This window comes from Lissotriton helveticus, chromosome 7, assembly GCF_964261635.1.
Source record: "Lissotriton helveticus chromosome 7, aLisHel1.1, whole genome shotgun sequence".
In the NCBI taxonomy this organism is placed as follows: Eukaryota; Metazoa; Chordata; class Amphibia; order Caudata; family Salamandridae; genus Lissotriton; species Lissotriton helveticus.
Genome location: NC_136068.1, coordinates 1,893,998,190 through 1,894,020,245, shown reverse-complemented (window position 1 = coordinate 1,894,020,245; position 22,056 = coordinate 1,893,998,190).

Below are 22,056 nucleotides of genomic sequence, written 5' to 3'. Positions count from 1 at the left end.
GCATTGTGCAGTACAGAGCAGGTACATCAGAGCAGGTAACGAGAGGGCAGCATGCAGTATCAGAGCATCAACAGGGCATTGTAGAGTACAGAGCAGGTACATCATAGGCAGGTAACGAGAGGGCAGTATGCAGTATCAGAGCATCAACAGGGCATTGTAGAGTACAGAGCAGGTACATCAGAGCAGGTAACGAGAGGGCAGCATGCAGTATCAGAGCATCAACAGGGCATTGTAGAGTACAGAGCAGGTACATCATAGGCAGGTAACGAGAGGGCAGTATGCAGTATCAGAGCATCAACAGGGCATTGTAGAGTACAGAGCAGGTACATCATAGGCAGGTAACGAGAGGGCAGTATGCAGTATCAGAGCATCAACAGGTCATTGTAGAGTACAGAGCAGGTACATCATAGGCAGGCAACGAGAGGGCAGTATGCAGTATCAGAGCATCAACAGGGCATTGTGCAGTACAGAGCAGGTACATCAGAGGCAGCACGTGAGAGGGGCAAAGTGCATCAACAGTCCATTGCACAGAACAGGCCCATCAGAGGCAGCACGTGAGAGGGTTAAAGTGCATCAACAGTCCATTGCACAGAACAGGCCCATCAGAGGCAGCACGTGAGAGGGCCAAAGTGCATCAACAGTCCATTGCACAGAACAGGCCCATCAGAGGCAGCACGTGAGAGGGCCAAAGTGCATCAACAGTCCATTGCACAGAACAGGCCCATCAGAGGCAGCACGTGAGAGGGGCAGTATGCAGTATCAGAGCATCAACAGGGCATTGTGCAGTACAGAGCAGGTACATCACAGCAGGTAACGAGAGGGCAGCATGCAGTATCAGAGCATCAACAGGGCATTGTAGAGTACAGAGCAGGTACATCATAGGCAGGTAACGAGAGGGCAGTATGCAGTATCAGAGCATCAACAGGGCATTGTAGAGTACAGAGCAGGTACATCAGAGCAGGTAACGAGAGGGCAGCATGCAGTATCAGAGCATCAACAGGGCATTGTGCAGTACAGAGCAGGTACATCAGAGGCAGCACAACTACGTGTCCCTACCAACCCGTCACAGGGACCACAAGAGTGCCACGCAGTTCTCAATGGACACACCATGTGAAGTAACATTTGAGTGAAGTGTACAGCACCTCACATCACAGATTCAGGGTGACTGCGTGAACTACCTGCCTCGGACACACTGGCAGCACCAGCAACAGGAGTGTGAGACACAGCCACAGCCCGAGTGACACACACATGGGCCACGGACCCAGACACACTGGCAGCACCAGCAACAGGAGTGTGAGACACAGCCACAGCCCGAGTGACACACACATGGGCCACGGACCCAGACACACTGGCAGCACCAGCAACAGGAGTGTGAGACACAGCCACAGCCCGAGTGACACACACATGGGCCACGGACCCAGACACACTGGCAGCACCAGCAACAGGAGTGTGAGACACAGCCACAGCCCGAGTGACACACACATGGGCCACGGACCCAGACACACTGGCAGCACCAGCAACAGGAGTGTGAGACACAGCCACAGATGTAGTCACTGACACGTGAGCCACTGACCCAGACAGACTGCCAGCACCAGAAACAGGAGTGTGCAACACAGCCACAGATCTTCTAACTGACACGTGAGCCATAGACCCAGATACACTGCCAGGACCTGCAACAGGAGAGGGCACAACTGACACTGTGCCACCATCTGATACATGAGAGTCAACTGCACCAGCGCCACTGGGACAACTGAAATGATGAGCCACAGGGCTGTATGGGCCAGGAGGCAGGGTGGGCCTGAGAGCTGGGGATAGCTCACCTAGAGCCAAATCGGGGTTGGCAGGTGTCAATGGTGTGTGTCTGCGTTTCTTAGGGAGGTGTGAGTGCACCCTGGACAGGACAGGACTGCCAAGTGGTGGGGACTCCAAAGAATCACCACCCAGCATAGGTGGAGCAACTGCTGCCGGGGATCTGGTTTCGGGGGAGGTGCTGGAGCCTGCTTGTCGTTTGCTCTGTGCCTGCCGCCTGGACTCGGAATGATGTGTAATGGGGGATGCAACAACAGGGGACACCCTCCTCTGCTTCTGACTGGCCTGGATGGGAGTGGAGGTATGGGGGGACTCCGCCGCGGAGACATCAGTTTGGCGTTTAGTAGAAAACATCAGCCTCAGTGCAGCCAGGGGTGAAGTATGCCTGTCCTTGATAGCGCCATTGTCCATGCTAGATGCCTTGTCCGTAGGATGTGCCTTATCCTTAGGTGGAGTGTTGTCTCTGGATGTAGCCTGTGCCCTGCTCGCCGCCCTGTTCCTGCCAGCAGACTTGTCGTCTGTGGTGCACCTGCCTCCAGCAGACACCTGCTCCCTGTGTGTGTCCCTGCCCTTGGGAGTGTTCCTATCCACTGCTGTGGGCCTGCTCTTGGGAGTCTCCCTGCTCTTAGTAGGTGCCTTAGTCTTCTCACTGTCCTTGGGAGTGTTCCTATCCACTGCTGTGGGCCTGCTCTTGGGAGTCTCCCTGCTCTTAGTAGGAGCCTTAGTCTTCTCACTGTCCTTGGGAGTGTTCCTATCCACTGCTGTGGGCCTGCTCTTGGGAGTCTCCCTGCTCTTAGTAGGTGCCTTTGTCTTCTCACTGTCCTTGGGAGTGTCCCTTACCTCTGCTGTGGGCCTGCTCTTGGGAGTCTCCCTGCTCTCAGTAGGTGCCTTAGTCTTCTCACTGTCCTTGGGAGTGTCCCTTACCTCTGCTGTGGGCCTGCTCTTGGGAGTCTCCCTGCTCTCAGTAGGTGCCTTAGTCTTCTCACTGTCCTTGGGAGTGTCCCTTACCTCTGCTGTGGGCCTGCTCTTGGGAGTCTCCCTGCTCTTAGTAGGTGCCTTTGTCTTCTGACTGGCCTTGTCCAAGGAACAGTCCATGGACATGTGAGTATCCCTTGCCTTCGGAGTACCTTTCGTGTTGAATGCCTGTGTAGCTCCGGAAGGCATGTCCCCCAACAACACTTGTGGATCCTGTGTGTGTACTCCAGTGCATCTGACGTCGTCTACGTGAACAGATTTAGCTGATCTAGGGGATGGGGTCGGTGCCCTGCGTGCCCTGACGTGCTGTCTGACGCTGCTTCTAGTGCAATAACCTGTATTTGAGTCCTGCTCTGAATAATCACTACCCCCTGAGACATCCAGCGGTGTAGATGGGGAAACAGAAGTAGCACCCTGTTCATTCGACTGTACTATTGCAGACGACACACTGCTTGCCAATGACTGCACTGTCCTGTGTAGACCTGCAAGATCGCCATGCATCCCTTCCATGAATGCCACCACCTGCCCCAACTTCCTATCATGGTCCTGGAAAGCATTTGTCATATTGGTCTGACCCACACACAGCTGTCGCAGCAGATCAACGGCCTCAGCACACAGTGCATTTTGGCTCACCGTGGCAGGGGCAGCGGTGCCTGCACCGAACGCCACTCTGCTCCCCCTACTCCTCCGGCCACGAACAATACATGGTGCAGTTGGCGGAAGTGTGGGCCCTGTGTGCTGTCTTCCGACAGAAGGTGATGAGTGCCCACTCCCAGTCTGTGACAACAGTGCAGGCTCACCAAGAGTGTCCGACGAGGAGGACGATGGTGTCTCCACATGCGAGTCCTCAGGGACGGTCCTGTCCCCCTCTCCGGCGCTGGCCTCCTCCGTGTCAGTCTGCGTGTGTGCGAAGTCTGAGCCGGACTCATTTCCTCGGCTACTCTCCACCGTCTGTGGCTGAGTGTCCTCTGTCAAAGCTGAAATGCACAGAAAAGATGTGTGAGTCATGGGCACACTCACGTACAGAAGGAACAGGATAGCCAAATCACATAGCAGACAAAGGTTCATGAGCCCTCATCCTGCACATGGCCCACCCCTACCAGTCATCCTCACATTTTCTGCCATGGGGCCATGGACCACTAGGGGATGTGCTTTAACACTCAACTACTAAGCAAGTGGCGTGTCAACATGGCGGACCTGGATGTCAAATGAGTACCACCCAATGGGACCAAAATGCCATCACAGGCATACATACGCAACACGGAACTCAATAGTGTGTCTGTGCACCAATACATGCATAGCACTCACAAGTTTCCTACACAGACAGTATGCTCACCGCTAGTTTGCTGTTGATCGGCACTCAGACGTTCGGCCAGTTCAGGATGCGTCACTGCAATGATACGGTGCATGAGAGGGGTCATGGAGCGTCGGGCCAGACGGGGCGTCCTTGGAATCAGGCCCAGTGTTACTTCCGCTACATTCTTGCTCAGCCTGGAAATGTCGTCCCAGCGTTTGTGGCAGTGTGTATGTCGTCTGTTGCACACCCCCAATGCCCGTACTTCCCGTGCTATGGTCCTCCACAGGTCCTTGCGAAGGTGCAGCTTGACCTACCATGATGGGAGACAAAAGGGTTTAAGTCAGTGGACAGGTGGCCTGTCACACACATAGGGGCAAGACGTTACTGTCAGCAGCCATGCACAATCAGGAACATATGTCTAGCCCACACTACACAGCTAAGATATAAATAGGCCTGATCATTTGGCCCCCTCATGCACACCAACATGTCCCACACTGCACTTACCACCCGTCCCGGTGCGCCGTAGAGGCGTCCATAGTTGCGGAGTACACCGTCCACGAGGACATCAAGCTCCGCGGCGGTGAAGGGTCGAGACCGGATCTCTTTGCCACTCGACATGGCAAGATCACAGAGTATGGCACTAGAGCAGCAGTCGGTGGTCAGCTCAGCAGCAGCAGCAGCAGGTCGAGGTGATGGTCACAGGCAGCAGTCGGTGGTCAGCTCAGCAGCAGCAGCAGCAGGTCGAGGTGATGGTCACAGGCAGCACTGGTCCCCAGGGTAGGAAGTTTCATTTTGGCCAAGACACATATATAGGGCCCTCAGCACGTGTCAGTGGCATACGTTGCCAGCAATAGGTCAGCCCTGGAAGCGTGATCGTGAAATGGGCCAATGACTGGCCCTGTTGTTGCGGTGCACAGCTTCCGCTACTTGCGATTGGCCGTATGCGGCCAGCGTCCCTCTTCCCATTGGCTGCATGTGCAGGGACCGTCACGGGCACACATCGGCAACCGCACGTGCAAGCTTCAGGCACGGATGCTTCAGTTGCAACAATGTACTATCACTGGCGCCTCCATGGCGGTGCACGTACACAGCGGGGGAGGTGCAGGCCTATACACCCTGCAGATGTACTCAATGGACATGCCAGTTCATGACCCCCCTTACAGTCACCTGGCATCATCCACCGTACACCGGCCGGAGCGGCCGGCCCATGAACAACCGCCGGTCCCGGCCATGAACACAACCGCCATGGCCGGGCACGGCGGTTGTTCATGGCCGGGACCGGCGGTTGTTCATGGCCGGGCACGGCGGTTGTTCATGGCCGGGACCGGCGGTTGTTCATGGCCGGGCAACGGCGGTTGTTCATGGCCGGGCACGGCGGTTGTTCATGGCCGGGACCGGCGGTTGTTCATGGCCGGGCACGGCGGTTGTTCATGGCCGGGCACGGCGGTTGTTCATGGCCGGGCACGGCGGTTGTTCATGGCCGGGCACGGCGGTTGTTCATGGCCGGGACCGGCGGTTGTTCATGGCCGGGACCGGCGGTTGTTCATGGCCGGGACCGGCGGTTGTTCATGGCCGGGACCGGCGGTTGTTCATGGCCGGGACCGGCGGTTGTTCATGGCCGGGCACGGCGGTTGTTCATGGCCGGGACCGGCGGTTGTTCATGGCCGGGCACGGCGGTTGTTCATGGCCGGGCACGGCGGTTGTTCATGGCCGGGACCGGCGGTTGTTCATGGCCGGGCACGGCGGTTGTTCATGGGCCGGCCGCTCCGGCCGGTGTACGGTGGATGATGCAAGGTGACTGTAAGGGGGGTCATGAACTGGCATGTCCATTGAGTACATCTGCAGGGTGTATAGGCCTGCACCTCCCCCGCTGTGTACGTGCACCGCCATGGAGGCGCCAGTGATAGTACATTGTTGCAACTGAAGCATCCGTGCCTGAAGCTTGCACGTGCGGTTGCCGATGTGTGCCCGTGACGGTCCCTGCACATGCAGCCAATGGGAAGAGGGACGCAGGCCGCATATGGCCTTTGGGAAGTAGCGGAAGTTGAGCACCGCCATGGCGGCGCCAAATATGTGATCTTGTCAGACGCTGCACCGTGATGTGTTGTGTGCAGTTGCGTCATGAGGGATGTGAGCGTGATTGTGAAAGGTCATATGTCATACAATATAGCATGTGTGTCCATACAATGGACATCGGTCGGCACACAATGGGCAACAGATGTGCATTTGTACGTGTTGACGTCGGGTTTGACCCTACAGACGTTGTTACATCTTCACAACTACACAGTACATCACGGCTGTGTGGCCAATTAATGCATCTGTTGTCAGTTTCTTGTTGTGTCGAGGTGACTACAGTGGTGGTGGTACACATGCATTCCGTGTATGTGATTTATACGTTCTGTCACCATGCATGTCATTACCGTATGCACATCATCATTGGTGGTGGCATTTGTGCTTGATGACATGGCGTGTGTAAACTTATCGTTTGTGTGCATGCAGTTGCATGAGTGTCTGTGATGTGTCTACGATACATTAGGGTGACGACTGAAGTTTTGTCAGTAAGGTACACATGTGATGGAGTTGTACACGTATGCGTCGTTTGTAAGTTGACCTAAGTTACATCTCTCTCCCACACAGGAGGGCTCCAAATGTGCATCGCCCATACACTCTGCTGGAGGATATGGTAGACGAGGAGGTGATTCGGAAATTCAGGCTGGATCGACGTCGGTTGCTGGAGCTTGTGGCTCAATTGTCTCCTCATCTGCAGCCACGTAGAACGTATCCTGGCTCGTTTACACCCACTGCAAAGGTCATGGCGGTACTACATTTCTTCGCTACTGGCACATTTCAGTATACAGTTGGAGGTGCCGGGGGTATGTCACAGGCCATGTTCAGCACGGTTCTTCGGGATGTGTTAACAGCTATGATGCTGTACAAGGATGAGTACATACATTTCCCACGTCCGGAAGAGTTGCCAGCTGTCAAAGCTGGTTTCTATGCACTGGGCCACATACCTCACGTTGTGGGCTCAATTGATGGCACGCACATCGCGCTCATTCCACCACGGGCACGCGAACAAGTGTTCAGGAATCGCAAACACTTTCATTCGCTGAACGTGCAGGTGGTGTGCCTGGCGAGCAACATCATCTCCCATGTGTGTGCAAGATTTCCTGGATCCGCACATGACGCCCACATCATGCGAACCAGCAATGTCCCACGACTCATGGCAAATCTGCCACCCGGTCAAGCGTGGCTTGTTGGTGAGTGTGCAGTGGGGACTCTTGTGATCTCTGTGTTGCATGGGGTACCCACCATATCTTGTTCTGATGTTTGTCTCTGTCATCCCCCTACATAGGCGACTCGGCTTACCCAAACCGGCCCTGGCTCCTCAGTCCCCTACGTAATCCGAGGACGGCGGGTGAAATGCGGTACAATGAGGCACATGGAAGGACACGGAGAGTCATCGAACGTACCTTTGGACTGCTCAAGTCTAGGTTTCGGTGCCTCGATAAGACCGGAGGGGCCCTGCCTTACTCACCAGGAAAAGTATGCAAGATCGTGATTGCCTGCTGCATGCTCCACAACCTGGCAGTACGCAATAACATTGAACTGCTGTTGGACCCTGAAGACGAAGGAGTTCCTCGGCCTCCCATCCCACCCATGTCGACTGATGAGGATAGTGGTGAGGAGGAAGGTGTGGACCAGAGGCGCCAGCTCATTGATCGCTACTTCCCTTGAATGTGAGTATCTACCTCTAGTGGCGGTTGACAATGGCTCATGTATGTTTTCTGGTGTTGTGTGGATATGGGGTTAATCAGCTGGGTGTGGTTTGTGATGGTTGCACATGTGTGTCTTCATGTCTTTGGACATAGGAGTGTCCATGATGTGTGTGCTCCCATCCCATGCTTGTGTGATGGTTGTCGTTTGTGTAATGTTGCTGTGCATTGTGTTGTGATGTGTGTGAATCTCTTTAGTGACGTGTGTTTGCTGTCTCTGGTTTTCTCTAGGTCACTCCCGCAGCGCCATGATCATGTGCGACTATGATCCCTGTACCTGTTTACGTCTATATCTGATGGCAATCATGTGAATAAACATGGAGGCAAAACATCATTGTGTGAGTAAATGCAATTTATTGACAGGTTGTGCTTTTGTGCTGGTGAATATTTACAAGTAAGTGGGGGGGAGGGAGTTGGAGTTGAAGGTAATGGCAGATGAATTGTCCGTGCTGACACCACATTGGGGGGTGTCAGGCTAGTCCAGCAGACCAGTGGCAATGATTGTCTATGTGGGACAGGATGGTTTGCAGGGTGAATGTCTGGCACAGGCAGTGGCATTGTCAAGGTCGTCCCCTCTTGGAGCGTGTGCCTGGCGCTCCAACACTGCTCTCAGCCACTTCCTGCCTCGGCCGCCCCCTCCGTCTCGGAGGTGGTACAGAGTCAGCTGGGAGGGCAGGTTGGTGATGGGCCACATCCGTCGCCAGGGGCTCAGGTGGTAGTGGCGGCGGTGGAGGCGGAGGCGGAGGTGACGGGGGAGGCGGAGGTGGCGGTGGCGCTGACACACTTGGTGGAGGGGTGGGGGGGTTGTTCCGGCCAACCCATTCCCTCCACATCGTTGCCTGCTGGCCCATGATCACCAACATCTGGCCAAGGATGCCAGAGATCTCGCGCAGGATGTTGGTGTTGTCCACTGAGTCCTGGTGAACACGATCAGCGTTTGCCTGGGACCGGTCGTATGAGGCCTGGCACCTGGCAAGAGCTTGTAGGGACTGTGCCACTGGCTCGGGTAGCTGTTACTCCTCTGACCGGCGGTGTGTGGCTCGCCTGATTGGCAGTTGTCCCGTTGCCTGTGTTTGTGGCCCACTCACCCTGCTTGTGTGTGGGGCCGTTGGACCAGCGTTGCGCGCTGGGTCATGCTGGGTGGCACCGGCAGGAGTCGTGGTGCTGGTGGTAGTGGTGGTACTGGTGGTACTGGTGGTACTGGTGGTACTGGTGGTGGTGGGGACTGTGCAGATCACAGAGACAGGTGCCGCGGGAGTCACACATGCGACGTTGGTCGGTCCCGGGAGTCCCTGTGAGCCAGATGGCCCTGGCTGCGTGCTTGGTCCCGCTCCATCCTCCGCCCCGGAGCTGCCTGTGTCGTCGTCAGCAGAGAGTCCTGTAGGTGTGGGAGGCGAGGCTGGCGGCCGGGTACTGCTTTCCCCAGTCAGTTGACGATCACCTGAGGGACAAGATCGAGCTGGTCAGTAATGTGGACAGTACATGGTTACATTGATTTGTAGACATTTCTGTTTCCTGTCGCACACACCCCACCCTCCACCACCACCACCACCACCACCCTCCCCGTGCACATGGGGGCCTGTTGGGAGTTGTAGTTTGGGCCTCTCACACACCCCACCCTCCACCACCACCACCACCACCACCCTCCCCGTGCACATGGGGGCCTGTTGGGAGTTGTAGTTTGGGCCTCTCACACACCCCACCCTCCACCACCACCACCACCACCACCCTCCCCGTGCACATGGGGGCCTGTTGGGAGTTGTAGTTTGGGCCTCTCACACACCCCACCCTCCACCACCACCACCACCACCACCCTCCCCGTGCACATGGGGGCCTGTTGGGAGTTGTAGTTTGGGCCTCTCACACACCCCACCCTCCACCACCACCACCACCACCACCCTCCCCATGCACATGCGGGCCTGTTGGGAGTTGTAGTTTGGGCCTCTCACACACCCCACCCTCCACCACCACCACCACCACCACCCTCCCCGTGCACATGGGGGCCTGTTGGGAGTTGTAGTTTGGGCCTCTCACACACCCCACCCTCCACCACCACCACCACCCTCCCCGTGCACATGGGGGCCTGTTGGGAGTTGTAGTTTGGGCCTCTCACACACCCCACCCTCCACCACCACCACCACCACCACCCTCCCCGTGCACATGGGGGCCTGTTGGGAGTTGTAGTTTGGGCCTCTCACACACCCCACCCTCCACCACCACCACCACCACCACCCTCCCCGTGAACATGGGGGCCTGTTGGGAGCCATGGACATGTTAGTGTGTTGGTGTCCGACGTGCATGGGTTGGGGCGTGGGGGATGTTTATTCTCAGTTGTGTGAGCCTGACCATGTCGTGCTGATCGTGGTGCTTGGTTTGTACTCACCAGTCTCTTCTCCTTCGTCAAGGCCGTCTAGGCTCTCTGGGTGTAGTATCACCAGCACCTTCTCCTCCCAATCGGTGTAGGGTATGGGCTCCGGGGGTGTGCCACCGCCAGTAAGATTGGCTCTGGCGTGGTTTTTCGCTCGGATGCCCTTGACCCTGGTCTTAAGGTCATGCCACCGCCTCTGAATGTCGTGCTTGGTCCTCGGCACAGTCCCCGACGCATTCACCCGAGTGACGATCCTGTCCCACATGTGGTTCTTTTGCGCCACGGTCGTCTGCTGGACTTGGGCCCCGAAGATGTTGGGCTCCACACGGATAATTTCATCTACCATTACCCGCAACTCTGTCTCCGTGAATTTGGTTTTTTTTTTGGGTGCCATAGTGTGTGGTGCTCAGTGTGTGAGTTGAGTGAGTTGGGAGGTGCAGGTGTGTGGTGTGTGATGTGTAGGATTTGTGTGGTGGGTGTTTGTGTGGTAGGGTGGTGGGTGGGTGTCTTCTATGTGATTTTATGTGAGTTAGCAGTGTCTCGAATGGCCCTCTTGCTGGCAGCAATGCTGTGGTGCAAGGGATTGTGGTTGTGTGGGGGTGTCTTTTTGTAGTCGTGTCTCAATGGTTGTTGCGAGTCAGGTGGTAGGTGGGCGTGTTGACCTGTGTGCATTATTGGATAATTGGGACGTGTCATGGTGGCTTGTGCTTGGGGGGGGGGCCTTGTCAATGTTCGTATGTTTGCTTAGGACTTGCGGTGCACTTTCATACATTTGTTAGGCGCTAGGGATGTTGTGCGTGTTGGCCTTCCGCTCTGATGCTGTGGTTCTCGTAGCATTGTTTCCGCCGCGGACGTGGATGGCTGTGAGTTCCGTGGTACGGGCGGATTTATTCTAATTGCGGCCACGGAGTATTCTCAGGTATGGTGGTACATGTTTTATTTTCCGCGGTCATTTCCGTCCGCGGCAGTGGTTGTTCATTGGACTCCGTCCGCCGCGGATGGACTTGGTTGTGTTCCGTCCACCGCGGACGGTGTTGGTTGTGATCCGTCCGCCGCGGTCGGAGTTTCGTGACATGAATATCCTAATCCCAACCGCGGTTTCTCCGCGGCGCAGCCGGGAGTAAAATTTCCCCCACCATGGCGGACAGTACCCATTTCCGTCCGCCATCCTAATCGGCCCCATAGTTAGTGCAACTAACTAAGGGGCCGATTAGGATGGCGGTTTTTCCGCATCCTCCGGGCCGGCGGAAGTGTCCGCCGGCCTGGAGGATGCGGAAAAACCGCGGCGGAGACTCCAAAGACCCACCCCCAAATTAGGATGGCTGGTGGGTCTGGAATTCCGTCCGCCGCTATTCCGCCGCGGTCGGCTTCCGACCGCGGCGGAAAAGCTATAACATGGCAGGCGGTGTCTATGAGACACCGTCCGCCATATTATGATGTTGGTGTAAATATGCTTTTCCACGGCGGCTTTTCCGCCATGGAAAAGCATACGGACATTCACTTTGGGGGCCCGTTGCGGGCCCCCTGGGTGAATGGGGGGTGGGGGGTGCACATGGGGGGTACCTATGGTACCCCCCTGCATTTGCGTACACAAAGCAGCAGGCACCGTGCGGTGCCTGCCGCTTTGTGCATGTAAATGCAACACATGCATTTTTAACATTGCGGCGGGTGCAGCTTGAAGCTGCACCCGCCGCAATGTTATAAATAGAGGATGTGACCGCCATCCTGGTGGTCACATCCTAATTGCCATGGAGGGACCGCCGCTGCCCATGCGGACGGTCCCTCCTACTCAGGGGTGGCGGACGGACGCAAGTCCGTCCGCCATCCTAATCGGCCCCTATATATGGAATTTCAATGGTTTTGTGTGAGTAAAATAAGGTTTTTTAAATGCTAATTCCTAACTATATATGGTCTATAACCTATGGTTTTTTCAGTGAATATATATATATATATATGTGATGAGGCTTGTTCTGACATTGAATGAGACTCAGAGTAGGGCTTTGCGGATAGATGGGCAAACCAGCTACATCCTCATTGCATGAGTGTGATTAGTGTCACCTTACTGGGCTGTGGAGGATTGACAGTGGCAGCAGTGATATGTTTTTCAATTGTTTCACAGACCATGAAAACCACTCATTTATCTTTCTGAGTGCAAGAGGAGTAGTACGTGTGAGTTCTTATGCGTGAGTTGCAGATTTGTGTAAAGTGTATGTGGTGCACATGGCCATGGCCTCACTGGCCTTTATTTTAAATGCGTTCAAATATGTGAGCAAGGAAGCACAATTTGTTTTCACTGCTAAGAGAAGTAGTCCCACCCTGATCCACCTAACTAACAACATAATTAGGTGAACCATTAGGAGAACTATTCACAGGAGATAGGCCTGTCTAGAAAACCTGACACCTGCTTCAAGTTAACCACAACTAGATTTACTATTTTGACTCACACCTCAGCACTCAAGACAAACATGAACGTGTGCTGAGGCTTGTTTTGACATGGAACAAGAGCTGCACTCTGAGGATGGAGCAGCAAACCATGTGCACCCTCCTTGCATGAGTGTGACAAGTATCACCTCACTGGGCAGGAGAGGACAGGTGTTGAAGTGATGCCGGTGTTATTAAGCATGGCTGCGTTTTTAAATGTTGTTTGCTAGAGAAAGGGAGAAAGAGCCTACCAGAATCTACCATCCTTTTTAATTATTTTACAGACCATGAAAACCGCTCATTTACCTATCTGTGTGCACGAAGAGTAGTGCAAGTGTGTTCTTATGTTCTCCACATCAGCCCCAGAACCATGCTGTGCAGGACCCTCATCTACAGGCCCCCTGGGCCTTGCGTCTCTTCCGCTGCCACCATTGCCGAACTCTTCACACCTCACGCCTCCATTTTACAACATTCTCCTCAGAGACCTGAACTTCCACCTCAACAACCGCAGCGATCCCGACTCCACTACCCTCCTTGACAACCTCGCCAACCTCGGACTGAAGCAGCTCATCACCACTTTCACCCACAGACCCTGACACGCCCTCAACCTCATCTTCGCAGGAGGGACCAACATCCACTTCAGCCATACCCTGTAGCCCAACTGGACTGACCACCACTGTGTACACTTCACCTTCAACACCACCACCACCACCACACCCAAAACCCGCCCTGTGCCTGCCAAGAAGGGACTGGAACAAGATCCCACAGGAACACCTCAACACCACCCTCCTCCACGACCCCCCTTTGCCACGACCGACGCCAAACCAGCAGCCAAAGAACAACATCGCTGGATCTCCAACTGCGTAGACAAGCTTGCACCCCTCTGCAAACCCATCAAGCAACGCCTCCTGAAGGCTGCCTGGTTCACCACCGACCTCCAAGAAGCAAGGCGCCCCTGCAGATGCCTCAAGAAACCCTGGTAGAACAGGATACACACGAAGACCAGAACACCTATAGGAATGCCATGAAGGAATTCAACCAATGCATAAGAGACACCAAGCGGAAATTTGTCAAGAACAAAGTCTGGGGGGAGGAGCTACGCTAGCAACCAAGATGGTCGCGTAAGCTCCCGGCTCCGCCAACCTCCGTCAGTAGCTCGTAAATCCTGGTATTTATCCTAAATTTGCACCGGACTCCCGGGTGACTGAGGTGTTCCTGAATCTAAAGGTGCAATCCCGAGATTTCCATCTTCTCGATGATGAAGTTATGCCGTGTTTTCATTCTCGGCCTAACCCAGCGTTGAAGACGGGGCCTCGATTTCTAACCCATCCGGGTTGGAGTTGAACAACATCGGCCGCGGGACTTGGGCGGCGTCCGGTCTCCCGAAGTGGAGAATATCCTGACTGATTTGGATGGCGAGACTGTGGTCGGTTGATTCCGAAGATACAGCGGCGTGCCGCGCCAGTCGCTGTGGTCGGGGGTCCATTGCCCGGAGGCTCTGCTAGGCTCCCGGGGTCAACGGGCTTGGATCCTCGCCGGCGGCAAAGGTGTCGATATCGTGAATTTGAGAGCGCCCGCTGTTGCCATCGGCCCCACCTGTGCCTGATACCCCGGAGTAGTCGACCTCCGGGGTTCAAGACCTGATCTGTCGCTTTGCGAGAGGGGATGGAGCGGGTGGAATAAACGCCGTCGATGTGGAGCATAATGGCCGCTATTGGGGCGATCCACTCACAGGTCACCGCCATCATCCAGAAACTGGTCATAACAGTCGACAATATCTGCCTGAGACCGGACTACAACCCCTTGATAGGTTTGAAACAAGCTGTGTTACACGCGGAGCAGGTTAAGCCTGAGACTGCGGGCCCCGTGCGGAAGCCAGATTTGGTGTTTTCTGTCGGCTCCCAAATACCAGCTAGCGAGCCTGGGACTACCATAAGCTCATCATGCGCAAGACCGATACCGCCCAAGATGGACATAGACGGTCTCATACTCCATAATAAGTTCCTCAGTGACTATCGGAGTGATTCATTATCCTTTTCCGCCCAGTTGGATCAATCAAGTTCTTGTGTCTTCTCTTTGGTGGACAGTTATCTCCGTTGGACTTGTGGACTTCGAGTACTAATATCCTGGTTTCGATCCTACCGTACTGACTTTGACTTTTTGGAACATTTGGATACTTCTATTGAGATGGCGGTTCGAGCGGAGAGGGCTCGCATGGAAAATCGGAGTGGCCAGGGTTGAATTAGACTGTCTGGGTTTGATAAAATGGCTTCATTTGCTACGGGACTTGTAACCTATAATGATGTGGGAGTCGGGTGGTTTTCACAAACTCCCCCGGTTGGCATGTAATTGTAGCTTTAAATTGTCTTGATTATATTTGCTTCTGGCGGGGGGTAAGGGAGACCGGGGTCCTGTCTGATATCTCCTCCTCCACTCTTTTCCTTCTTTTAGGTTTAGTTCTTGGGTGACAGGCACGCTGCTAGTGGGGTTAGGCCGTAGCCATTGCAGGGGTGCAGGGTGGGGGGTTTGAGGGGGAGGTTGTTTATTTTGTCTTTGTTTAGTTCTATGGCCTTTGTTCTTTTCCCTTTTTTCTCCTTTTTACGAGAGGTGGGTTGTCTATCCTGAATCGAATTTTCTCTCTAATCTGGGTGTCTACTCTGGTCTTAAATATCCTTAATCGTGGGTGGGCGGGTCCTGCAGACTGATGCTTACCGAGGTTGTTGATTATTCTGTCTCTCCTTTTTCATATGCTTGTCGACGTTGACGTCTCATACTCCTGTGTGTTGATTTCTCTGCATTGGCCTATTCACCTACATATGGTTGTAATCTATTCTATTGTATGGCACCTGATATTTGTATTGTTTCCTCTTGTTTCTCTTCAATAAAAAGACTTAAAAAAAATGAACAAAGTCTGCTTCAACGCAAATAACGTAAAAGAACTCTTGAACATCATTCAGCAGTTCCCCACACCCCCAGCCATCCCAGGACCTCTGCAACAAGCTCAGCTCCTACTTCCACTGGAAAATTAAGGCCCTCTACGAGAACTTCAGCAAAGACACTCCAGACACCACCCCCACCCCCATCCCCACCACTGACAACCAGCCGACCATCACCACCTGGAAACCTGCTGTAGTTCTGAAAATTATAGACTCGTGAATAAAACTTTGTCGTAGTATGACGATTTTGGTATCAAAAGACCGAGAATGGCTAGTACACTATGTACAAGCATTTTCGTCATATTCCAGTAACGATTTCACCTCGAAATCGTCATTTTCGTCCTGAACCCTTGGCTTCCATTTTGTGTACGGCAGCCATTTTGTGGGTTGCCCTCGCATAGGCTTATAATACAGCTAAATTAGATTCCAAAGGACACGTACACCTTAATTGACTTTTCTCTGACCTGGGCAAGCTGAAACCATTGCCCCAGGCCGAACCTGTTTGGTCAGTTCCTCTCCCAGTGGCCGAACGAGATAGCATCAATGCACAACATGCCATAAACCCTTTTCATCGCACACACACCCTGCCTAATCTTGCTCACATCTGTCCCTGCGCTTTTCTCTCTCACTTGCTTTATGATGAGGAGGTGCCCGTTTTTATTGGGGATACACCGATATCTGATGGAAATGTTGGGCCTTGCCGGGTAATTTGTTGTGGGCTGGACGTTCTGAAATGTGGGCTTGTCATCATGACTCTGCTTTTTCTTTGTAGTGAAAATATGTGAATAGTCTACTGTAAATTTAAGAATGTTTGCCTGGAGCTTAATATTTTGTATAAAAAGAGAAGCCTGGCTTTGTAAGATTGAGCAGTCTCCTGAGAATATACATCCCATGTTGTTGTACTTCTAGGACGCCTGTTACCTTGGTTGCAGCCAATAAAATGGATCCTTGACTTCACCTAGAAGACTCTGAGTTTCTGTGGTCTAAATCAGGAAAGTACTCGAGGTCTTTGGGTGTGTACCCTGACACCACTGGGTTACCGGTTCGGTATCAGTTCTGAAAAACCCAGTACCTCACTGCTACCACCAAAGGCACCAGAGCCACAATGAAGAACACCAACTCAGGAGCCCACACTGACCCTTCCCGCTGCACCATCTACACCACCATAGCACCTGAACTAGGCCAGACCATTCACGCCTCCCTCAAATCCGGCATCTTTCCCGAAGACTGGAAGTGGGCAGAGGTCAAGCCCCTCTCAAGAAACCCTCGGCCAACCCGACGGACCTGAAAAACTACCGGCCCATCTCTCTCCTCCCTTTCGCAGCCTAAGTCACCGGGAGATTCATCAACGCCCAGCTGACCACCTTCATCGAAGAGAAAGTGATCCTAGAATCCTCCCAGTCAGGATTTCACAGCAACCACAGCACGAGACTGCCCTCCTCACCGCCACCGAAGACATCCGCATGCTACTTGACCAAGGCCACGCTGCGGCCCTCATCCTAATGGACCTCCCCGCAGCCTTCGACATCGTCTCACACCGCAGGCTTGCAGCCAGACTCCTTGACACCGGTATAAAAGGAACCGCCCTCGACTGAATCCGCTCCTTTCTCACCGGCAGGACCCAAATGACCAGACTCCCACCATTCCTCTCCGAACCTACAGAAATAAACTGCGATGTACCCCAAGGATCCTCGCTCAGCCCCATGATCTTAAAAATCTACATGGCCCCACTCACTGCCATCGTCAGACAGCATGGACTCAGCATAGTATCCTATGCCTACGACACCCAGCTCATCCTCTCCCTCATGAAAAATCCAGAAGACACATGACTCTGCTTCCAGGAAGGAATGAATGACGTTGCCATCTGGATGAAAGACAGCTGGCTGAAGCTCAGCTCAGAGAAGACAGAAGTCCTCGGAATCCCTCCACTCCAGCGGACCATGGCCGAGACCTTGGCATCATCCTGGAGTCCTCCCTCTCTATGAACCGTCAGATCAACGCCGTTGCCTCCACCTGCTCCACAAGACCTTCAAGTGTATCGCCCCTGAATGCAGAAAGACCGTCACCCATGCACTCTTAAGCAGCAGACTGGACTACGGCAACGCCCTCTACTCCGGAAGCAACAGAACCCTGCTATACAAACTCCAAACTATCCAGAACACCGCAGCCAGACTCGTCCTCGGAACCCCACGACACGAGCACATGTCCCAGCACCTATGAGACCTCCAATGGTTTCCCATCCAGAAGAGAGTAAACTCCAAGCTTCTCCCCTACGCCTTCAAATCAATCCACAACATCGTACTCAATTACCTCAACAAGTAGGGAATCCTTCCAAGTACCCAAAAGGAACCTCTGCTCTGCCGACCTTAGCCCTGGCAGACACCCCATGCATCTGCAGAACCAGAGCAGGTGGAAGAGCCTTCTCCTACATTGCAGCAAATGTTTAGAAGAAGCTCCGAGTCAACATCAGACGCTCCCCTACTCTGCACACCTTCAGGAAGAGCCTCAAGACCTGGCTCTTCAACTGATCTGGAGCTGCTTATCCCCCATTTTACCTTGAGACCCTCACCGGGGAGTAGCACACTCTACAAATCCCAGATTGATTGATGGGTGAGTTGCAAATTTGTGTAAAGTGTATGTGGTGCACATGGACATGGCCACACTGACCTTTATTTTCAATGTATTCAAATATTTGAGCAAGGAAGCACAATTTGATGTCACTGCTAAGAGAAGTAGCCCCACCCTGATCCCCCTAACTAACAACATAATAAGGAGAACCATTCACAGGAGAGAGGTCCCTCAGCACGGCTCTAGAAATCCTGACACCTGCTTCAAGTTAACCACAGCAACATTTACCATTTTGACTCACACCTCAGTACTCAAGACAAACATGCTTTTGTGCTGAGGCTTGTTTTGACATGGAATAAGACTCGGAGCAACACTCTGAGGATAGAACAGCAAACCAGGTGCACCCACCTTGCATGAGTGTGACAAGTATCACCTCACTGGGCTGGAGAGTAAAGGTGCTGAAGTGATGCTGAGGTTAGTAAGCATTTGTAAAGAAACGGAGTTTGGTCCTGGGACAAGGGGTCAGCTGGACCTAATATTACTGAGAAACATAAAGAGTGCTGGCCCCAAAAGTGATTTGACCTCATAAATTGTGAGAATACAAACAAAGGAGAACCTTTTTGTTTGTATGGGTTATTTTATTTAAACCCTTTTCTTATCAAATTTTTAATCAGTTTGAAAAACATTTCATGGGTAAGAAAAACACTACTTACAAACATTTACAATATTTACAAACTATTATACATGCTCAATATCTTACAATAACAAAATAACATATAAGCGAAAAAATCCACACTTATACAAGCTTCTCAGACAAGAGAAAAAAGCAATAATTAGACCAACACAAATAGTAAATCTTTGCGAAGATTCAAATCATTAGAATGCCCAGCCAGGGTCAAAAAACAGAAAAAGGCAACAAAAATCTGAATTCGAACTCTTCAATCAATTAGATTTATGAGAAACAACTCAAACGAAATCTTTTTATATCACAAATTGCCTATTTGCCGTTTTGCCGACGCGTTTCGAATCTGGATGCAATCTCAGATTCTCCTCAGGGCTCTATCAGTGTCGTATTCTTTACTTTTGGAAACGCGGTCCCGCGATCCAATTATTCAAATGCAGTAGGGCTTTCGATTTAAACAGAGATTCTTAGAACTGTGGGGCACGGGAACGCTACTAATTCATTTCGTGCTCAGAATCCTCCACTCGCAAATCAGGGGCGCTGCCACCTGGTATTGTAAATCAATGGCAAGATGTTAAACCGGTCCCAGCGAGCCTTGGTCGTCGGAATGATTTGAATCTTCGCAAAGATTTACTATTTGTGTTGGTCTAATTATTGCTTTTTTCTCTTGTCTGAGAAGCTTGTATAAGTGTGTATTTTTTCGCTTATATGTTATTTTGTTATTGTAAGATATTGAGCATGTATAATAGTTTGTAAATATTGTAAATGTTTGTAAGTAGTGTTTTTCTTACCCATGAAATGTTTTTCAAACTGATTAAAAATTGATAAGAAAAGGGTTTAAATAAAATAACCCATACAAACAAAAAGGTTCTCCTTTGTTTGTATTCTCACAATTTATGAGGTCAAATCACTTTTGGGGCCAGCACTCTTTATGTTTCTCAGTGAGGTTAGTAAGCATGGCTTACTAGCATTGTTTGCTAGAGAAAGGGACTACCAGAATCTACCATCTTTTTCAACCGATTGACAGTCCCTTCGACCAGTTCTATTGCATATTTGAAATGAACTGATAATTCTGGCAATCACCAGGGCATACGTACCTTATCCCTTCTCAGGACACCAAAGGACACCACACTTCACAATACTTACCTAAGAAAGGAATAATACTAACAGCTAACTAAAAATATATATGGCTTGCTGGGGAGCTTGCGAATAACAATGCCAACTGGCGACAACAACGCAAGAAACAATACCAATGACGACAATAACAACAACGTGGGAAAACAACGTCACTCAGTAAAACAACGCAAGAAACCGAGAGCCACAAGGTAACAACGTACCCCAGGATACGAAAACACAACACAATACCAGGAGCCACAAGGTAACAACAATGCGAAACAATGCAAAAGAAAGCCCACCCTGGTGGAGCTAAAACAACGCGCACTCCTCTTAACAATGCCTGAGGTGAAATAATTAAAATTTCGCTCCTTGGTGGGAGCCGGTTTCCCTCCCGTATCAACAATTACCCATTGGAAGGGAACTTACCAATCCTTCTGTAAGCACTTGGTAAAAAAGGGGCCCGACCTTGCTCCACAAGGAACACAAACAAATAATCATATGCTCTGTTATTACACAATGATAGAATGACAAAGGAAAGAAATTAATAATATGTCACGATAGGCCTTCTTCACACAAACACCTAAGCAATTGTAAATGCAATCAGTAAAACATATATAGAACTTATATGTATATAAATGTATAGAACCTGAAAATAGGAGATGATATTTAGATAAGAACAGTCAGGAAATAAGAGTTAGTGGAACACCTCACCAAGTTTCTACACATCCCGCTTCCTCTTCGCCAGAGGAGAGTCCGTTTCTGCAGCCGAATCAGGATTCTCTGCTCCACTGTCACAGCTGCACATCTGCAATGTGATAGACTACCAATGGTCGAGACCTGAACACCCACTTTAGTACAAGTGGAAACGTTGGTCGAAGATTCTAGCAAACCTCGCCTCTTTTTCCCATTAGATTCCGTACCACTCCGCGCCAAGGCCACAGCATCAGCTAGCTAGGCATTTGTTATGACTTCGGGGCAGAGCGAGCACATTCTTCTGACAAGAACCGGTCCACTCTAGTTTAAGAAGGGTGAACAACAAGTGGAAAGGAAAGCATAGCCTCTCACCTAGAGAGGTTCAGAAGATGGTGACAGCTTAGAAAATAGAGTCACTTAAGCGTAGGCCACTACTCCCTCAAAGAGCCCGAATTAGTATGCAGGTGGCATTAAAGTATGCCACAGCCAATAGGTAAGCCCTGCCCTTAAGCAAGATACAGTCAGGCACAGAAAGAACATTATCGAGTTCTATTTTACAGCTAATTGGTATTATGCAGGCCTACATAGCATCATATTAGAGCAAGATATACTGAGTTGGTCGTGGGCAACGGTCATAATTGAGCTGTTTCCATATAAAATGGCTCAATCACTACACTACTGTGTGCAGGATGAGTGGAGCATGTGTGTGCTTCAGGGGTGGTTAAAGTTTTGGGTGAAGTATATGTGATGCATGCGGCCATGGCCACACAGGCCCCTATTTTAAATGTATTTAAACCTAGTGGTGCCAAAGATGAAAGGAGAGGAAGCCCAGACAGCTGAATTGAATTAAATGGTCATGTCAGACATTCCATTGATCCTTCTAGTGTGCCAGCTTGGAGAACAGTTAAGAGAAGTCAAGGAGCTTTCCTCCTCTATCACATAGCCTCTTATTCTTCAAATATGGAACCCTGTTAATGAGTAGCTGAGTGGGAAAGCCTGCATTCATTCATAGTCACCTGACTTCTCCGAAAAGACTTTGGACAAAGACTATGGCTGGATTAGTCTAATTAGGAATCATAAAGATACTGAATTGCCCAGAACCAGTCAAATAATATATTTTCTAGAATAAACAGTCTCAGCCTGATTCACAAAAGTAAACCTATACTTTTGCATAAGTTTACTCTCTTTTGGTATTCACAAATTGAGATTTAATAAGAACTTTATGCCTACAGAGACTCCACATTGTGGGAGGAAAACTCTACACATAAAAAGATAGGTCTGTTTTTTTTGGTATTCACAAACTACAATTAAATAATAACTTTACTACTGCGTAGACTATGCAGTCGGGTGGAAAACTAAACATAGAAAAATCTAGGCCTGTCTTATCTTTTAGGTGCTGAGTCATAAAGGTGTTA